The 20,409-nt window shown below is 38.2% G+C and overlaps 1 protein-coding gene across 4 annotated transcripts in view; it reads right to left on the bottom strand.

The window, feature by feature from the left end:
- dusp16 (dual specificity phosphatase 16) overlaps positions 1-20,409 on the bottom strand; it is a 72,723-nt gene that overhangs the window by 42,340 nt on the left and 9,974 nt on the right. The window contains exon 1 of one of the 4 annotated variants that reach the window (XM_072267648.1): positions 14,318-14,453. The exons of 1 other annotated variant lie outside the window; for it this stretch is intronic. The gene's annotated coding sequence lies outside the window, so the exon portion shown is untranslated. Of the gene's footprint in view, positions 1-13,941; positions 14,238-14,317; positions 14,454-20,409 lie in introns of those variants that run through there. 2 more of the 4 variants (XM_072267647.1, XM_072267646.1) reach the window with 2 other exon arrangements.

Below are 20,409 nucleotides of genomic sequence, written 5' to 3'. Positions count from 1 at the left end.
TAAAGAGTGGGATTTCTGGGATATAATTGTGAGGATGGAATTTTTTAAGATTTCTCCAAGAATCATCATATACTCAATGGGCTGAATGGCCCCCTACATTATTATAACTACATACATGATAACCATTTTCCTCCTTGCCTATCCAGAAACAATTGCCTTTAAAATATTCAACAATTCTGCTTCTAAGGCCTTTGGAGAGTTTCAAAGGCTTGGGATCCTCAGAGAGGAAAAAAAATATACTGGTGTCGTAATAGGGCAAACCTCTTTTTCCCACCTCCCTCCCCAGTTCGAGATTATCCCAAAGAAACAATTCTCTCCAAATCCATACTTACTTTTTAAAATTTTAGCATACAAGACTAGTCAAAGGACAGAATGCCCATTTTAAAGTTTGACAAACTGCTTCCATGATATTAACATACCTTCTTAAAGGGGGCCAACAATGTACAAAATTCAATTCGCCTCATGATAAACTATCATATTCTGTTGGCTTTCCTAATTAGTTGCTTTACTTGCATACCAGTGGTTTGCAAATTATTCATTAGGCGACCTAGATCCCTCAGAATCTCAAAGTTCAGCAATCTCTGACCATTTTGACATTTCCTTTTCTCATTCCTGCCAAAACGCAGTTTCATTTTTCCCCCTGTAATAATATTCTATATGCTGGATCTTTGCCCCATCACTTGACCTACCTGGGGGCCCCCCCTCCCCCACCACCACCAGAACTTCTTTACAACTTAGTTTCTAACAACTTCTGTATGACTTGCAATATTCAAACTAAATTTATTAGCGAAGTACATATATGTCACCACATACAACCCTGAGATTCATTTTATTGCGGGCATTCACAGTAAACACAAGAAACATAATAGAACCAATGAAAGGCTGCACCCAACAGGACGGACAACCAACCAACGTGCAAAAAAAAAGTGCAAATACAAAAATAAAAGCAAAGAAAGAAATAATAATAATAAATAAATAAATAAGCAATAAAATATCGAGAACATGATATCGAGTCCTTGAAAATGAGTCCATAAGTTGTGGGAACAGTTCAGTAATAGGGCAAGTGAAGTCATCTCCTCTGGTTCAAGAGCCTATGGTTGAGGGGCAAGAACTGTTCCTGAACCTGGTGGTGTGGGTCCTGAGGCTCCCGTACCACCTTCTCACTGCTGTCATCAGGAAGAAACTATGGTCTGGGTGGCGGGGGTCCTCATGACGGATGCTGCTTTCCTGCAACAGCAATCTGTGTAGATGTGCTCAGTGATGGGGCGGCTTTACCCTAGAGGGACTGGGCCGTGCTCACTACTTTTTGTAAGCTTTTCCATACCAGGCTGTGATGCAACCAGTCAATATAATCACCAGCACACATCTATAAAAGTTTGTCAAAGTTTTAGATGGCACATTGAATCTTTGCAAACTTCTAATAAGGTAGAGGCACCGCTGTGCTTTCTTCATAATGGCACTTGCATGCCGAACCCTTGATAACACAAAGGAATTTAAAGTTGCTGATCCTCCAGTGAGGACTGGCTCATGGACCTCCAAGTCAATAAATCATCTTCTGTCTTGCTGGCATTGAGTGAAAAGTTGTTGTTATGGCACCACTCAGCCAGATTTTCAACCTCCCTACTATATGCTGACTTGTCACCACCTTTAATGTCATCAGAAAAACTTAAATGTGGTGTTGGAACTGTGCTTAGCCTGAGTCATAAGTGTAAAGCGAGTAGAGCAGGGGCTAAGCACACAGCCTTGTGGTGCACCTGTGTTGATGGAGATTGTGGAGGAGATGTTGTTGCCAATCCAAACTGACTGGAGTCTGCAAGTGAGGAAATCAAGGATCCAATTGCACAAGGAGATACTGAGGCCAAGGTCTTGAAGCTTATTGATTAATTTTGAGGGGATGATAGTATTGAATGCCAAGCTACAGTCTATGAAGAGCATCCCGATCTATACATCTTTGCTATCCAGATGCTCCAAGACTGAGTGAAGAGCTGATGAAATGGCATCTGCTTCTGACATGTGGTGATGGTAGGCAACTGGAGCGGATTCAAGTCGCTGCTCAGGCAGAAGGATGTGTTTCACCACTAACCTCTTAAAGCACTTCATTACAGCGGGTGTACGTGCTACTGGACGATACTCATTGAGGCAGGTTACCACTTTCTTCTTAGACACCCATATAATGCAAGCCTGCTCGAAGCTTGTGGGCACTTTGGTGCCTTCCCTTGTATAAACAAAAAAAATGTTGAATCCCCAGCCCTGACCCTTAAGTGCAGCAACTCTGAGAAGTCTAAAAAAAATTAGACACATGTTGATGGTGAACTGCATGACAATGGGGTTGCTTAACATAAGACATTCATTTTAAATTAAAATGTGAGTTTATTTACAAAGTATTGTTGTGGAGAAAAAAACTGCTCAAAATATTTGTTAATCTGTAAAATCAGAGATTGGTATAATTAAATTAGCGCACTCTAATTTTGAGGTCATAGTGTGGTGAATGAGAGAAAATGCTGGTACATTTCTGCTTTGGCTACACTGTGGGCTGAGAGAACCCATGATTGATTAGCCACTGCTTGGTATCACTTCTAGAGATCGCCCATTGTCATCTTTCTCTGAAATCAACTACCTGTCATGTATGCTATCAGGCCAGCCCCGGTCACACTCCCGAACTCAGCATTCAGTGACCCCTTTGGGCAAGTTATACAGAAGGCAGAGGAATCTGACCTTCAACATAGCTAATGGAATTCTTCATTTGGCTGCATTTGTCGTATGGCTCCTATTGTATCTTCGTTCTGCTGGAGACTCCGGAATCTTTATTGGCATGAGGAAATAAAAGAAAAGAGAATAATTCTAGTGTCACTTCAAGAGGATTCTCACTGTCAAATGTGCAATAATGAAGTAGTCATGCAAGTTCCCTGGAAAGGTAGATTGACCCCTCTGGTTCATTAAGAGCTCAATCTATGAGTTCTCTGAAATCCACAAGGTTTAAACTGAGACCTTGTACATTTGGGAAGCTAACTATACCAGCAAACAAGTATACAGAAAGCTATCCTCTGCCTTGTGCTCTTGTTAGAAAAAAAAAGTACAATCATTCATTCCTGTGCAAGAGCCATATGTCTGAAATCCCTAAAGCAGCAATAGAGAGAAGGATGAAAACATAGGAAACATCTGCAGCAGCTGCATGGCTCCAGAGACACAAATCAAATTCACCATACGTGGTGTTGTAACATGGATCCTTGCACACCCTAATGCCTGTCCTTGTCGTTAATACAAGAGTTATGAGTTCATCCTGATACTCTATAATGGTAGAAAAAAAAATTGGCTGGAGGCGTGAAGTCAAGATGTATGCCTTCAGAGCCTTCAACAGTATCATATTGAATGTGAGTGGCTCTTTCACAAACTAATGCTACAGAACAAATGTTACAAGTATAGTCCTGCTGAAAGTGAAAAATGACTAAACACTCACTGGAGGACAGAGCATAGATTAGCAGGGTATGCTGCAAGGAGGAGACTCCTCGTTTTAGTCAATTGCAGAGAGTCAAGAAAGACAAGAGATCAATGTGGGCTTGTCAAAGGGTAATAACTCCTTACGTAGTAATGGCCAGGAACAGTAATATGAGAATCATAACTGGGAAGGATTCAAAAGAAAAGTGAAGCTGATGACTCTCCAGCCATTGGATTGAATATACAAGATGATTAGGAGATTCGAGGAGTTGACATCAAACATTCCATGGGATATGTGAAAACTGAGAACATCCTGTGCCAGAGTATGAAGCATCTGTTTATCAGCTTCCATGGCAACTCATGGCTGAGTCTTTCAAAGTTTTGCAGCAAGTCAATCTCCAAATGAGCAGTATCAAAGAATAAACCCATGGTCCCTTCCTTCCTCCTTCACAACATTTACTCTTTTCATTTCACATTTCCAGCACCTACATTTTTTTTGCTTTCTGTTCAGGTTTGTACTTCATGTGGGTTTGCTCACTACAGACAACCATCTCCTTCAAGACTCTGAATGGAGGTGCTGCCAAGGTACGGTCGGTGTTGATATCAGAGGTCCCCCACCTGGACTACGTCATGTGCCTTTGCTACTTCCGCTATTTCTTCGAAGTGTTCATTAACATGATGGAGCCCTGATTCATCAGTTGAAGGAGAAGATGGTAATCATGACCTTCCTACCAATGGGTTAGAATATACTCAAGGACTCTGATGGGGGATCTGGTAAGTTGTCCACAAGTTACAATCCAGAAGCACAACCATATCACACTGTTGCTTAACTGATCTGCAAGGCAACTCAGCCCATTTACACAACTGACGTACGCAGGGAGGACTCTGCAAGGCTGACTTGGCTGGAGGAGTCTTTGCAGTGTCTGAATCCAGTGCCGACAGACCAACATAGTTTTGTTCCTCAAATTATTTGATTTCTGTCGGCATAAATGTGTCACCAAGCATATTTTCACCCTTTAATCTAAAGAATCATAAGAGAATCAATGAAACCAACTATATTTGAAAACCAAAATAAAGTCAAGAAATAACTAGTCAGAAGTATAGAACATGGCAATGGTCAGAAGGATAACATCTTCTTGCAAAGTTTATTTTAGATTTCAACTAAAATAGTAAGCATTGAAAAATTATGTTAAACCTATCAATATTTCAAAATATAGATGTTTTATTTCTTCTATTTTACAGCATTTTAAAACTGTTATAACTAGAAAGATGTAAAAAAAAAGTAATAATAAATAGGATCTCAAGTAACACACATCAAAGTCGCTGGTGAACACAGCAGGCCAGACAGCATCTCTAGGAAGAGGTACAGTCGACGTTTCGGGCCGAGACCCTTCGTCAGGACTAACTGAAGGAAGAGCTAGTACGAGATTTGAAAGTGGGAGGGAGAGGGGGAGATCTCGTGCTTTCCTGGCTTATATGACAAATAATCTCTTCTGGGCTTCCAGCCAGGTACAGGTATCGATTATAACCAAATTGGAATGAAGATGGCAGAGTTTGTCATTGAAACATTGGTTATAATCTATATCTGTACCTGGCTGGAAAGTTAAATGCAAAATATTTAGACAAATGAACTCTGCACCAAAAGGTACTAAGTAAATTAAAATCAAGTCACAAAATATATGCCTAATGAATACAAACTAAGTAAATGGGGAAAGTTACTTAATTATCAAGAATATCACAGGTCTTGTAATTCATTTCAGTTTTTTTATTAATGATTGGAATTTATCAAATTAGAAGACAATACTTCTCCTAATCTAGGGTCCTGATCACTATAACATCAGTTGCAAATTCTAATCTTTGACATTTCAGAATGGATACCATAAGCCTGCCAATAATTAAGGTTTTTTTATTGGTTTAAGGCAATTCCATCTGTGTTTTGTTCAGTACAACTTTCCACAGGCCTGTTACAATCCAAAATTGAGTCAGCCTACACCAAATCAGAAGACAGAAGCAAGTCACAAATACACTGAGAAAACAAAAGAAAATGACCAGGACTAATTAAAATCGCTTTTTATATAAATATAGATCAAAGCTATTTTAAATAAAATAGAACTAACCCTCAACTTATAAAAATCTGTATTGCAAAGCAATCAGTAAACCTTAAAGTGTGAGTGGTGGGGTTTGAGAATTCTAATACAAGTCACATCATCACAGCAAGTAGCTGGCCTGTGGTGTAGTGGCATCTGAACTGGACTTTGAGACGAGTGGTCTTGGGTCTGAACCTGGCTGGCTCCTGGCACGCTTTCCATCCGTGATGGGTTAAGCATCACGCTAGCCTCATTAAAAAAAAAACCAGAATAACGCTAAAGGGCATGGTTGCTGCCCAATGCGCCACGAGGCGCAGAGAGGAACAACAACAACAATCAGAGGAACAGCCACCAAAAAACTACGATTCAGTGGGGTGGCAGTGAAAAACGACCAAGAGCTGCAGTCAATATTCTCATTTATCAATTACAAGATGGAGTATAGCTTTAAGAATCTACACATTTCACTTGAATTACTTTTATCGTTAATAAATGTATTTCAAATTGGTGAAAGGATTGGCCGGTTTCCTTTCCTTGGTTCTGTAACAATCAGTCTGATAGAGATTCTTCTCACAAACTAATGCAACATACTCAAAGCCATACCGAAGCACTAATCAATAAACATGATCCCAATGAATTTTGGTTCGCAGTTGGATTGTCAAGTTAAAGAACTTTTACCCATGCCACGGCTTTGCACTTGTGAAATGAGAGCAACACTGATCAGAAAGAACTTACTTAAAAGAAAAACAAGCTGATTTTAGTCAATCAGAATGACTTTCTATAAACAAATTGTTAGCAGTCTTACAGAATTATCTGAAGAAATAAGAGATAACCAAGAATAAATATACAACTAATTCTTTTTAAAAGCATCTGATAAAGTTCCTTGTAAAAGATGTGACAAAGATAATAGCACATATAATTAAATATATTGTTTGTAAATTGATGGAGAATGCCCAAAGGGTAAAAAGTGTCGTGTTATATAAAAAAATTCTCAGACTGTAACAATAGATGCAAGATGTTTCATGGACACTGTGCTGTCATTATATTAAAACTGTATCAGTGACAACTACAGTGTAATCTGTAAGAAGTAAAAAATTTTGTGGAAAAGTCAAAATACAGCTTAAATGAAAAATAATAAATAGTGTAACCAGCACAATTACCTTTGTGAGCAGACACAAAAGCCAATAAAAATTAAACAAATTTTTCAGTTTGTTGGTTCTTAAATTACAAGTCACATTCAACTGTTGGTGAGCATTTCACAATGCAACACACACAAAATGCTGGTGGAACACAGCAGGGCAGACAGCATCCATAGGAAGAAGCACAGTTGACGTTTTGGACCGAGACCCTTTGTAAGGAGTCCTGACGAAGGGTCTCAACCTGAAACGTTGACTATGCTTCTTCCTATGGATGCTGTCTGACCTGCTGCGTTCCACCAGCATTTTATGTGTGCTGCTTGAATTTCCAGCATCTGCAGATCTCCTCGTGTTTGCATTTCACAATGCAATTAGGATTGCCAATGTGATCTCCCCGATACTAGCTTTGAGAGCAGATCCCGCAGGTATAAATCCTATTGGATTTAAATCAAGGTACTGTACAGTAACAAAATTTGAAAAAGTACCAAAATATAAGCAAACAAATGCTTTTTATAATCAGTCTTGCACCAGCACGGACAGCATAGTAATAACAAGTTAGCAGGCAAAAATAGATTGGATAATCACAGGTCTACAGAAGAAACACCATTAGGATGTTAACAATTGTTCAACCCAGTTTGGCAAAAGTCTAAACCAGGGAAGGTAGTGCACCTGTGGCTGACGAGGGAAATTAAGGATAGTATCAATTCCAAAGAAGAAGCATACAAATTAGCCAGAAAAAGCAGCACACCTGAGGACTGGGAGAAATTCAGAGTCCAGCAGAAGAGAACAAAGGGCTTAATTAGGAAAGGGAAAAAAGATTATGAGAGAAAGCTGGTGGGGAACATAAAAACTAACTGTAAAAGCTTTTATAGATATGTGAAAAGAAAAAGATTGGTTAAGACAAATGTAGGTTCCTTACAGTCAGAAACAAGTGAATTGATCATGGGGAACAAGGACATGGCAAACCAATTGAATAACTACTTTGGTTCTGTCTTCACTAAGGAGGATGTAAATAATCTTCCGGAAATAGTAGGGGACCAAGGGTTTAGTGAGATGGAGAAAGGGAGGGAAATGCATGTTAGTAAGGAAGTGGTGTTAGGTAAATTGAAGGGATTAAAGGCAGATAAATCCCCAGGGCCAGATGGTCTGCATCCCAGAGTGCATAAGGAAGTAGCCCAAGAAATAGTGGATGCATTAGTGATAATCTTTCAAAACTCTTTAGATTCTGGATTAGTTCCTGAGGATTGGAGGGAGGCTAATGTAATCCCGTTTTTTAAAAAAGGAGGGAGAGAGAAACCGGAGAATTATAGACCGGTAAGCCTGACATCAGTGGTGAGGAAAATGCTAGAGTCAGTTATCAAAGATGTGATAACAGCACATTTGGAAAGCAGTGAAATCATCGGACAACGTCAGCATGGATTCGTGAAAGGAAAATCATGTCTGATGAATCTCATAGAATTTTTTGAAGATGTAACTAGTAGAGTGGATAGGGGAGAACCAGTGGATGTGGTATATTTGAATTTTCAAAAGGCTTTTGACAAGGTCCCACACAGGAGATTAGTGTGCAAACTTAAAGCACACGGTATTGGGGGATAAGGTATTGATGTGGATAGAGAATTGGTTGGCAGACAGGAAGCAAAGAGTGGGAATAAATGGGACCTTTTCCGAATGGCAGGCAGTGACTAGTGGGGTACCGCAAGGCTCAGTGCTGGGACCCCAGTTGTTTACAATATACATTAATGACTTAGATGAGGGAATTAAATGCAGCATCTCCAAGTTTGCAGATGACACGAAGCTGGGTGGCAGTGTTAGCTGTGAGGAGGATGTGAAGAGGATGCAGGGTGTCTTGGATAGGTTAGGTGAGTAGGCAAATTCATGGCAGATGCAATTTAATATGGATAAATGTGAGGTTATCCACTTTGGTGGCAAGAACAGGAAAACAGATTATTATCTGAATGTTCGCCGATTAGGAAAAGGGGAGGTGCAACGAGACCTGGGTGTCATTGTACACCAGTCATTGAAAGTGGGCATGCAGGTACAGCAGGCGGTGAAAAAGGCAAATGGTATGCTGGCATTCATAGCAAGAGGATTTGAGTACAGGAGCAGGGAGGTACTACTTCAGTTGTACAAGGCCTTGGTGAGACCACACCTGGAGTATTGTGTGCAGTTTTGGTCTCCTAATCTGAGGAAAGACATTCTTGCCATAGGGGGAGTACAAAGAAGGTTCACCAGATTGATTCCTGGGATGGCAGGACTTTCATATGATGAAAGACTGGATCAAATAGGCTTATACTCTCTGGAATTTAGAAGATTGAGGGGGGGGATCTTATTGAAACGTATAAAATTCTAAAGGGATTGGACAGGCTAGATGCAGGAAGATTGTTCCCGATGTCGGGGAAGTCCAGAACGAGGGGTTACAGTTTAAGGATAAAGGGGAAGCCTTTTAGGACCGAGATAAGGAAAAACTTCTTCACACAGAGAGTGGTGAATCTGTGGAATTCTCTGCCACAGGAAACAGTTGAGGCCAGTTCATTGGCTATATTTAAGGAGTTAGATATGGCCCTTGTGGCTAAAGGGATCAGAGGGTATGGAGAGAAGGCAGGTACAGGGTTCTGAGTTGGATGATCAGCCATGATCGTACTGAATGGCGGTGCAGGCTTGAAGGGCCAAATGGCCTACTCCTGCACCTATTTTCTATGAAACCTCTTATAGTCTTTTCAATGATTTGATCTGGTATTGTAAATTTGATAGCACTATGATTTAACTACGTCGATGATTTAATATAACACCAAGGACCTTTGAAGGGTTTTGGCCCACTGTTCAACAAACACATTGAGGTGTTTGGATTGGAAACAACTGAAACCTCAGTGATACATCAACTGACATAGCATATGTGGTTAAGTTGCCAAAATGATTTCTCTTGCATACTCTGAAGGGACAATGGAATAAACTTATTTCAATTAATGAGTCAGATCACTGGCTCATAAATAAATTGTTACTTCTTTCATGGAATAGATTGTTCTCAATGTTATGTTTACACACACTGAAGGGATGATATAAGATATATTTCATGTTAATACATAATGAAAAAAGCAGATTTTAATACTCTTTAAATAACATCCTTTTAAAATTATCTACACAGTAGAGTACATTAACATACAGAACCGCAATAGAAAAGTTTGTAAAGAAAAACTACCTTGCAGAACTCCATAAGTAAATTGACTTAAGTTTCCATAGTAAATTTCCATAAGTAAATAACAGTTAACAGACCTCTAATGATGTCATCCATTTGTTTTTTTTAAATTTGGATCTGAGCCAACGTTTATTTGAATAAACCCATAAAACCCTTAGGTGTATTTTATTTTTATAGGAAGAACGTAAATACAAAATAGCTTTTGTAAAAAGTCTTGCTAGTCCAATATCATATGGATCATATAGTATTTTGGCTCCTCTGACTCAATGCAGCAGAACTGAAATAATTTTGTTTGCTCTTCAGTCTCCATGGGCCTCTGCCTTTGACCTGATCAACTTTCCCTGCTGCTCTCTCAAGCTAAACACAGAGAAGTGCTACTTAGGCATCCAGTTAGACCTTGAACCAAGCTTTAAACCCGAAATACAATCTTACTCACAGAATCCATTTCCTCCATCTCCAAAATGCAGCCCGCTACAATTTTGCTGCAGGTACAATATTCATTTACACCTCTATCACTATCTTGAAGATTACCCAAGTTATTACACTCCAAACGTCCCCACACTACCTTCCAAAATATCACACAATCCATAACGAAGTAATCCTATCGTGGCCACAAAAAGAAAGAAGTCTCTCATGATCATTAGATACTTCTGTCGTGCAGTTTCTTCTGTAACCCTGAGAAATGCAGCAGTCATTTTGTTCACAACAATGTCCTGCATGATGAAATAATCTACAAATATTGGCCAGGAAAACAATCCATTTTCACCCAATTACGCTGGACCAGAATCTTTTGCCAGAGGTGTCCTCCACAACTCAGTTGGAATTTGCCAGGGTCAATTTCCTGCAAAATGGCAGCCTGACCTACAGCGCCAAGTTCCCAGCATGTGGCAGGTCTTGCACAGCCCAATGCCATCAAATTGGTGGGCCAGAACAAACACTACCCACAAAGCAGCTGAAAAAAAACTGATAAAAGCTAATCCACACCCACTATTTAGCAAACTGCCAAACTTGCCTAGAACTGAAGGCTGACAAACGTCTATGACATTCAGCTGCACTCAAAAGCTATGTCAAATTAATTACAAATTTTTAAAAACTAAAATTGGAGATGAACACTTTAATGACAACTGAAATAATTCAATTAAACTCCATTAACTTAACATAATTTAACTAAAAGTTTCCTTGATAGCTTGCAGATGTTCACATCATTCACATAAATGATTTGTCATTACTGGAGCAGATCTAACTCTGCTCACCAGCACAGTGGAATTTCTGCAATTTAGTCATCTTGACTCCTTGTGGAGTTCAGCAATAGTGCCAGAATGGCAGCTACAGTTTCAGGGTTGGATGTTTGCACACATGCAGAAAACCCAAACCCTGTTGATAGTTATACTGTACAGGGAAATATCAGAAACACTGACATGTACTGATGAACTTTGGGCAACTCACAAATCAATCTGAGGATGCACTATTCACATCCTGTGTTCCTCTGACATTAATTTACTGTTTGCTTCCTATTCTCACTGTTCCAACACCAAAGATCTATCACATTCCACATGTCCCATCCTATCATCCTAAATGCTACTTTGCGGGATCACATCATCCTTAGTAAAAACTTTCAAAAATCTTTTTTAATGTGCCCTCAGTACCCCATTCCTTCTTATCACTTTGAGTGATGCACTTTATTCAATTCCTTTATTAAAGCTTTTATTTGCATGCACCGAAGTTTGCATTTCATGTTCATAAAATAATTTCTTAATTAAATGATATTCAGAATTTATTTTTAAAGACTGTATTAATCAAGGTTGATTTTAATAGTATCTAAAATGTATGGACCATAAGAGCATTTTTTATATTTTTAAAGTTTCCAAAATAGTTGCATTTCTGAAAAATTCATGAGATACAATTGTGCTTATGCAACTTTTTAATGTAAATCTGTTCCACTTTACATATAATGCTTGAATCTATAGTATTAAGCCTAACCTACTTTACATATCAAATGTGCCATTATACAATAAAATACATCTTTGAACATTATCAGTACCTCATTACTCATATTTAGTTTAGTGCATAGTTAATTTAGTTCTTGGTAATCAGTGATGAGCAAAACAGGTGGCTTATGGAGGCCGTGCAGCTTTTAACTGCAATCACTTTTCAAAAGGTCAATACTAAGCTTTTAATATTTATCCATTTTATAATTTATCCCTCGAAGCTTAACATTAATATCCTGATTTGTATTAAGATTGTTTCACTTAAGGAAATGCAGCAGGAAATATACCATAACAATATTATAATACATTGCATTTGAATAGCTAAAAGGCAAAATATGCTCTTTACAAACTTATACACTGCAAAAATCCTATTCCAGTATTCCAGTGCATTGCAAGAAGTGGTAGAAATTGGAGTTAATTAAGCAGATTTTGTTATCTCCCTTTTTTATGATTGTAGAATGGGTGTTATTGCTCTTGCTGATGCCAATCCACAATCTGATTTCCATAAATTTGTACCAACAGGGACAGCAGCACTGTTGGGAGGTACTGCTACTTTCTGAATAAACTGTTAACCGAGAACCTACTTACTGTCTTAGGTGGATGCAAAAGGTCCTATTATACTACTTAGAATTATAGCAAAAAAGTCACGCTCTTTGTACTGATTAATATTTATTTCTCAGTCCACATTACTACAATGGATCCAACTGTCACCATTAGCTGCACAAACTTTTCATGCACAAATTAACTGCCCAGCTTTCTACAAAAGTAGTTTTACGTTTAAAACTGATCAGTCAGCTGCCAGTTGCCTGGAATGTTTTAAAGTATTATCTCCCTACAACATTAAGATGCTACTTCTAAACAGTTTAAAATCATTACTTGTTAAGATGTTTATTCAACATTTAAAACCCTCACCAATCCAGTCAGTCCTCGGGAGTTTTCAAATATTATATATACAAACTTATTTATAATACATACATACACTTTACACTATGTTTCAAATGATGAGTACAAAGGAAAGAGTTACAAACAGCCGAAAGGTTCAAAATTCCTCCTCCCTCCATCTCCTGTGCCTCAAAGTTCTGGTATTAATCCAGACTGTGCTCTTACCTACTTCAGTCATAACCTCAGCAATTCAATCTGTGCATCCTCTCACCCATCTCCTCCATGCTTTAAGCCATTGTCCAGATTCTCATTCTTTGATTTCACCTTACTTCTTTCTGGCATGCCTCTGAAGTGATTTGAGACATCTTTCTACATATTGAAGTCTATATGGAAATAATCGTTTTTGCAAATGTAAAATAAATGATACCCGATACAAAAATCTAACATGTAACTGTACTCTTAAAAAAGCAGGTTATTTTGCTCTAACCGTGGTGTTTACCATTCAGATTAGCAATGTGTGTTCATTCAGCCTCCAGAAGACACAAGGTGGACAGAAAATACCTGTAATTTTTACTATTGACGCAAAATTCTTTTCTGCACACTTCCATCAATGTATCTTTTCTTTGCTATGGTAACAATCAAATGCATGTTCATACCCTTTGCTAACTTGAAGCGCGTTCATAAAATCTGACCTAGTTAGATGACTATCGCCCTGCACAGACCAACTTAATCCAATATATATGTAAATTGTAAACCCAGCTTCCAAGTAACGTGTTTTCAAGTTGCTCTTGCTCTAACAAATCAAAGACGAAATGCCAAGAGATGGATGGGTACACCTGAGCTCCAATGTAGTTTACTTGTGTTCTGTAGTTTTTATTGGTTTGGCTGGAATTTAAGTTCGTTATTTGTGCGGACGCAACATTTTAACAAATGGAAAATACATAAAACACCGGTCGAGCTCTTCTTGAGAGGGGACAAATACCATTTTAATAACAGAACGTCTTTGCTAACTAACTTTATCTTGAGATGAAATCTGGGTTAAAACTTTCTGTTACTGTAAATACTGTCCTTCTCTAGGCCTTTTACAAGGAGACAAGACAATCAGTTTCGACCACAGAGAGCGATGGGACCTTTTATCCAGTACCCTAATAGAGAGATAGACAACTAAATTTCTAAAAACAAAGTAAGTATTTTAACACAAAAATAAACAAACACAAACATACCACTCTAATAATAAGCAAGCTGTCTCCAACATTCTCCTCATTTTTACCCCACCCCCAACACGTGAGGGGACAACTGCAGGGCCGCAGATGATTTTTTTTTCCCCTGTTGTGGGGGACTTACTTCAACAAACTCGAAGCTCCGACGGGCTTCAAAGTCTCTACGTCCGATATTCTTAACGTTGGCGACCTATTTGTAAATTTAACACGATACGAGAAGCAGAAAAAGCCAACTTTTTCTTTTCTTTTTAAAAAAATAACATGCACAGGAGGAAGGTTTTTGTTTCTGTTCAGTAAAACTTGAAGCAGGGATGAGGTCATTGGTTTAAAAATAAAAGGATGGCGTCATTTCAGACCAATCCCACTGACAGCCACTTACCAGAGAAGAGACTGGGTTAAAGCCAACCATTCACTCGGCTTTCCAGCACCGCCAGCCCACCTTCCACCGCACTTTGTAACTATTTACAGTAAATACGTTTAAATGAATGTGATAAAAACTATCCCCTCATCACCTTTCCCCGTCTTTCCCCATGACCCGACTTCTTGCTACTTTGTTTGGAACGGGGCGGGATTACAGAGAGCAGCGTTTGAAGGACAATGCACCGTATTCAAATTATCCTGCTCCCTGGGACAGCTTCCAAGCAGTTTTTTTTACGTTTTATTCCCTCCCCCGCCTGCTCCTTTTCCATCGTCCGTGTTAGGATTAAATATAATTCTCGACTATAAACGCTTCATGTTACAGGTATGGCATGATGTTCCAAGAGGGAAATCTAGACACCGATTAGTTAGGACTAGGTGTTTCATATTGTGTTGGATTCAATGTCCAGGGTAATGGCTGTGTTTTATTAATCCCAGCGGCAGATCCATTGAGCTACATGCAGAATATAATAACAAGGAGTGATAAATTTCATTTCAGAAACTCGTGGTACGACAGTTCCCCTTGCATATTTATGCTGGATATAATTTAGTATTCATACCAATAATTACATTTGAAGCTCTTGACAAGATTAAAAAAACAGAAAAAATAAATTAGATTATTAATTGTTTTGGTATAGTTCCTCTTTCTAAAGAGTTTTATTTGTTTTAAGAATCTCATTCGACTTCCATAGAATATCCGGTTTCTGTTTAGAAAAGGAATCTATCAATGTTTCTCTAAACAATCTTAATTTTGATTTAGGATGTCTCTTAAATATTGTGTTCTATCAGTCGAAGTCTGGTTAAATCTCCTTCACAGAATCCAGTAAATTTCCCAGTTGACAGGTAAGAGCAACATGTAGAAAAGTTACAGGGGGAATTCTGAGCATAAACTCACATTTTGTTTTTTTTTCCCCAGTTTGCCACCATGGCTGGATTTTATCAAAAGAAATTAAGCAATTATCTGACAAACTGTGCACAGATTAGTCCACTGCAGTTTTTATTAAAATCTGGCTATTTAAAGGAACATATAATAAATTAAAACACCACATCAAAAGAGAAGTATGTTTAAAGATTCTAATAGTTTATTTAAATATATTGAATTAACTCTGTAGTGTGTGAATTTTTTTTGCTCTTCAATATTTTAGTAATTTTTTTAGGGAGATGCTCAGCAGAGATAAGCTTTTCTGTCAGAGCTGGATTGAATAACTTAAAATAACAAACTAACCCACTATATTTTTCTTTTTAATCTAATGGAATACAATGATAAAATATGGAGATTGCTAACGGGTGACTTAACTAATGTTTCAGCCAGGAACCAATAAAGGCAGAGGTGGACTTAAAGATGTACCGGGGGGAAAGAAAGACATTCTATACGTTTCGCACGAATCATACCTGTCAGTGATTACAGGTGTTGTTAATTGGTGAATTGCTTTGAAAGATTTTTTCTTTATGATATTGTAAATAATGAAAATATGACACACTTACGTATTAATGTGAATGACGGGGGAATAGATTGGTCCAAATTTATTAAAGAGAATGCAAACCTATAAGATTAATTTACAAAATTAAAATACATATTGTACAAAGCATGATAAATAAATATAGTGGAGGATTTTCCCATTTGACCCCAAGATCTACTTCCAACTAGTCTCTCCATTTATAAATGTTGTTTATCTCCTCTCCTGCATCTACTTACTTGTAGCTGAAACCTTCGTCCATTGTTATTTCTGGATTTTCCCGTTGGCTTCCCTCATAGCATTCTCTATAAACATATTGAAAGTTCTATTGTCCAACTGACCAAGCTAGCACTAATCACATCAATTCATTACCAGTCAGCTTTCTACTTTGATCAAGTCATCATCTGTGCTATGGTGTGGTTTGAAATTATGTTCAATGATAGTATTGTGATGCCATTTGAGATCACTGCATTCGTATAACCAAAGACCAGGGGGTCCCCACCTTCTTTGTTTTGTCATGGATTCCTACCATTAACCAAGGTGTCCATAGACCCCAGGCTGGGAACCCCTACCACAGACCATAAGACATAGGAGCAGAATCAGGCCACTCAGCCTTTCGAGTCTGGTCAGCCATCCACCATGGCTGATTTACTACCCCTCTCCTCCCAATCTCCTACTTTCTTCCTGTTATAGTTAACACCCTCATTATTATGAACCTATCAACCTCCATTTTAAATATACCCAATGACATGGCCCCCACAACCATTTGTGTCAATGAATTCTACAAAATTCCATCTCATCTGTATTCTAAAGGGATATCCTTCTATTCTGAGATTGTACGCGCCATCAGATCCTAGGCTTTCCCATTATCAGAAACATCCTTTCCATGTTATCTCGGGCTTTCAATATTCAGTATGTTTCGATGAGATACCACCCCACCCTCCCCATACTTCCAAACTACAGCAAGTACAGTCCCAGAGCTATCAAACGCTACTCACATGTTAACCCTTTCATTCCTGGGATCATTCTCGTAAACCTCCTCTGGACCGTCTCCAATGGCAATACATCCTTTCGTAAATATGGGTACGTTTGACAATAATAAACCAATACCAATGCCAAAATCAAAATGTTAAAACCAACAGTGAGGAGAGGCTAGATTGGGTGGTTTTCCTAGCAGTGAAGGGGGCTGAGAGAGACCAAATGAAACGTATATAAAATTAAGAAGAGCATAGATAGGGTAGAGATCAGGACAGCGTCCCCCCAGCAAGCATATCTAAAGTAAGGCATAGCAACAACTCAAACAACCCACTGCTGCTGCTGGCAACCACGCAGGGAGTTATCATTGCATGACGTGCCCTTTGATAGTGTTCAAAGTTGAAGAAATATATTTGGCCCTTTATTAGCAACAAGCAAAACACACAATCTTGAAGCAATGAAACTTATGAAATTAAAAACTAGTAGTATTAAACGTATTTAAGCAAAGTTAAGCAATTTCAAATGCAATTAAGCACTGTAAGTGGTCAACAAAAGACGTGACTCCCAATGGTCCCCAGCTCTAAACTGTCCAGAACAAAGCATAAATACATGGCTAAACCCTTTGCTTTTACCATGCCCCCACCCGCATGACTATTTTATATGATAAACATGCAATACAGAACACAGTGCGGATAGAGAACAGATACATGTCTTCTACAGATGCATGGGTTCTGAGGACGCACTTCTTCATCCAGAACCTTGACTTGACTGCTTAAATGGGTGGTGGAAGTAGGTATGCTGATAACACACAAGTAGCATTTGGACAAGCATTTGAACAGCCAAGTGCAATCAAGTGGAATTAATATAAAAGTTACTTGACAGTTGGCGTGAACATGATGACCAAATAGTCAACATTCCCCTGCGATTTTTTTATATAATAGCTGTGCGGACCAACCACTGCTCTGAGCAGGAGATGTTTACACGGCCTGAAAACTGCATGGCACTTTAATTGTTTTCTTTTGTAAAATGCAAAATATGAATATTTAGAATGAAAATGGAAAAGTCACATACTTTTTATTTTATTTCTTAATTGAAGGGTATAATGAAATACAGTACAACAGCGAAAATCCTTTCACATTTTGTAAATGTTCTTCTGTCTGACTTTATTACAAATCCACTGTCTATAAACACTGTACAGATTAATTTTGCATCCAGATGAAAGATACATCTTAATCCTCATTAGATCATCCAAATGTTCCAATTATAGTCTGTTTCTGGATTTACATTTGATTGAATTCATAAGACTGAATCCACTGGAAGCTTGAAATGTTCCAACAATGTCTACAAGAATTGACAATTCTTCAAATTCTTTGTTTAATGAGCTACCGACTTCCATCTGTGTTTATTGTTACAATTTGTAACAGTGTTGTAACTTGAAACACTGACAATGTAAAGTAGGTTGAAGCTCTAAAATGTTTAAAGGTTGTGGTATGTTTATTTTAAAATATATGGATTCTATTCATTAACATAATTAATTACAGGGTATTTCATAATTATATTAACAGATTTTAAAATTACATGAGCATAATTTCAAAATTATATTAATGTTATACTGTGTAAAAGTAAGTTCCAGCTGCACAACGACTAAGGTTATGTGCAGTGAAGCATTGCAGTTACTGCGTGGCTGCGCAGCTATGCAGCTTAGAGGGAGCAATGCAAGTAGCTCACAAGCGCTTTAATTGTTTTATTAACTCCCAATTATCTTCTTCTTAGGCAGCCCCTGGGGGTCAAAAGTGATAGGAATTCCATTAGTCCATTTTGCAACACCTTGCCAATGCAATCTATATTTGATAAATTAATTTTCAACGACCTGTAAAATAAAACCATTATTTGGTACATGTTTGTGTTTTACATTGGTGTGCTCCAGTGAAAGCTATTTGTTTCTTGAAACTCAGAGAAGTCAGTCCTGGGCATGGGACCAAAGAATCCAATGCAGGTGATAATCTACAGGTACAGAATCTTTTAATGTGATAAGTATTGGATTACTTTATTATTTTACAGAAAGGGTTTTGCAGGATTGCAAAACCAATGGAACCCAATGAAATGTCCCTTGTATTTTAAGTCAAGTCAAGTCGCTTTTATTGTCATTTCAACCATAACTGCTGGTACAGTACACAGTAAAAATGAAACGACGTTCCTCCAGGACCATGGTGCTACATAAAACAACACAAAACTACACTAGACTTTGTGAAACAACACAAAACTACATTAGACCAGACCTACACGGGACTACATAAAGTGCACAAAACAGCGCAAGACAGTACAATAATTAATAAACAAAACAATAGGCACAGTAGAGGACAAGTTACAATATAATAATAAATAATGTAAATGTAAATGTAACCAATATTATAGCAGGAATTGAGAAAGAAATGAGCAAAAATTGCAAAGGGAGTGGAGTGGTGTTCAGTTGAGTGTGTGTGTGTGTGTAGGTTGGTGTCAGACTGGACTCTGGGAATTGAGGAGTCTAATGGCTTGTGGGAAAAGCAAAAGTGGACTAAGAAATGCACTAATTTCTTGTATGCTACTCTTCTACCACAAAATGAATTCAACCACAGACATATCCAATAAATATATAGGGAGCAGCATCAACCATTGTACATGGTCTTTTGACCTTATAAAAGATTTTGACTAGGTCAACTGAGAACAACTGTGGAGAATCCTTCTAAGTTAAAGAGACCACAAATATGTAAGCACATTCAATGACAACTCAGTGATGAATTGCAGGCTATGATTCCATCCAAGGGGTTTACCACAAACCCAATCTCAGTGGAAGCAAGGCCATCACATTGTTCAAACTCACTCCTGGATCTTTCTCACTGCAATATTGTACTTCAACTCCAACACCTTCTGCTGTATTGAAGCTAATTTGTAGGATACAATCTGAAAATAATCAATCTAGTCTGAAACAAAGGGCAGGTCAATCTCAGGTGCTGAACTGCAGTACACAGATGCTTTTCTGTGTGTCTATTTAGAGAGTGAGCTCCATGGCGTTGTCAGCTCGTTCACTCAAACAAATTGGAGAACGGGACCTGATCTAAACATCCAAAAGATGAGGTTCCTTTACCAATTTGCTTCTGCTGTCAACACTACCATATGACGACAGAAGTTCACAATGAGAATATAGTGCTTCCCATTATCCTTCTCCAAACATTTGATTCCCATTCCAACAAAATTCAATAGAAGGTAAAGGAGCAGAAGTTTATCCTTCAACTTAAAAGAGTAGAGATTTCCATATTCAACACTGAGTTCAGTTGTTCTGGGCTATGGTTGTACTTGTCTCCTCCAGGGAAGTACTTCACAATCCATTGGTCGCAAGCAAACTTTTAAAATACAAGGTACAGTTATTGAAAACAAATAGCTTACCCTCAGATGTATTTGCCAGCACCATTGCATATTGCCTGATAGCTCCTCTCCTTTGACCATCAAGTGTTGCACAAGCAAGTCAGTCATATAGATCTAGGTGCCAACAAAGGCTTAGGTTAGCCTGAATGGAACTTGGCAACAATTATACTTTGTGTTAAGTGGAGCTTCAAAAAAAAAGTCCCTAAAAGTAAGTTTG

Source organism: Mobula birostris, chromosome 9, assembly GCF_030028105.1.
Source record: "Mobula birostris isolate sMobBir1 chromosome 9, sMobBir1.hap1, whole genome shotgun sequence".
Taxonomy (NCBI): domain Eukaryota; kingdom Metazoa; phylum Chordata; class Chondrichthyes; order Myliobatiformes; family Myliobatidae; genus Mobula; species Mobula birostris.
Note: the sequence above shows the minus strand (reverse complement) of the source record. Positions and strands in the feature narration are given on the sequence as shown.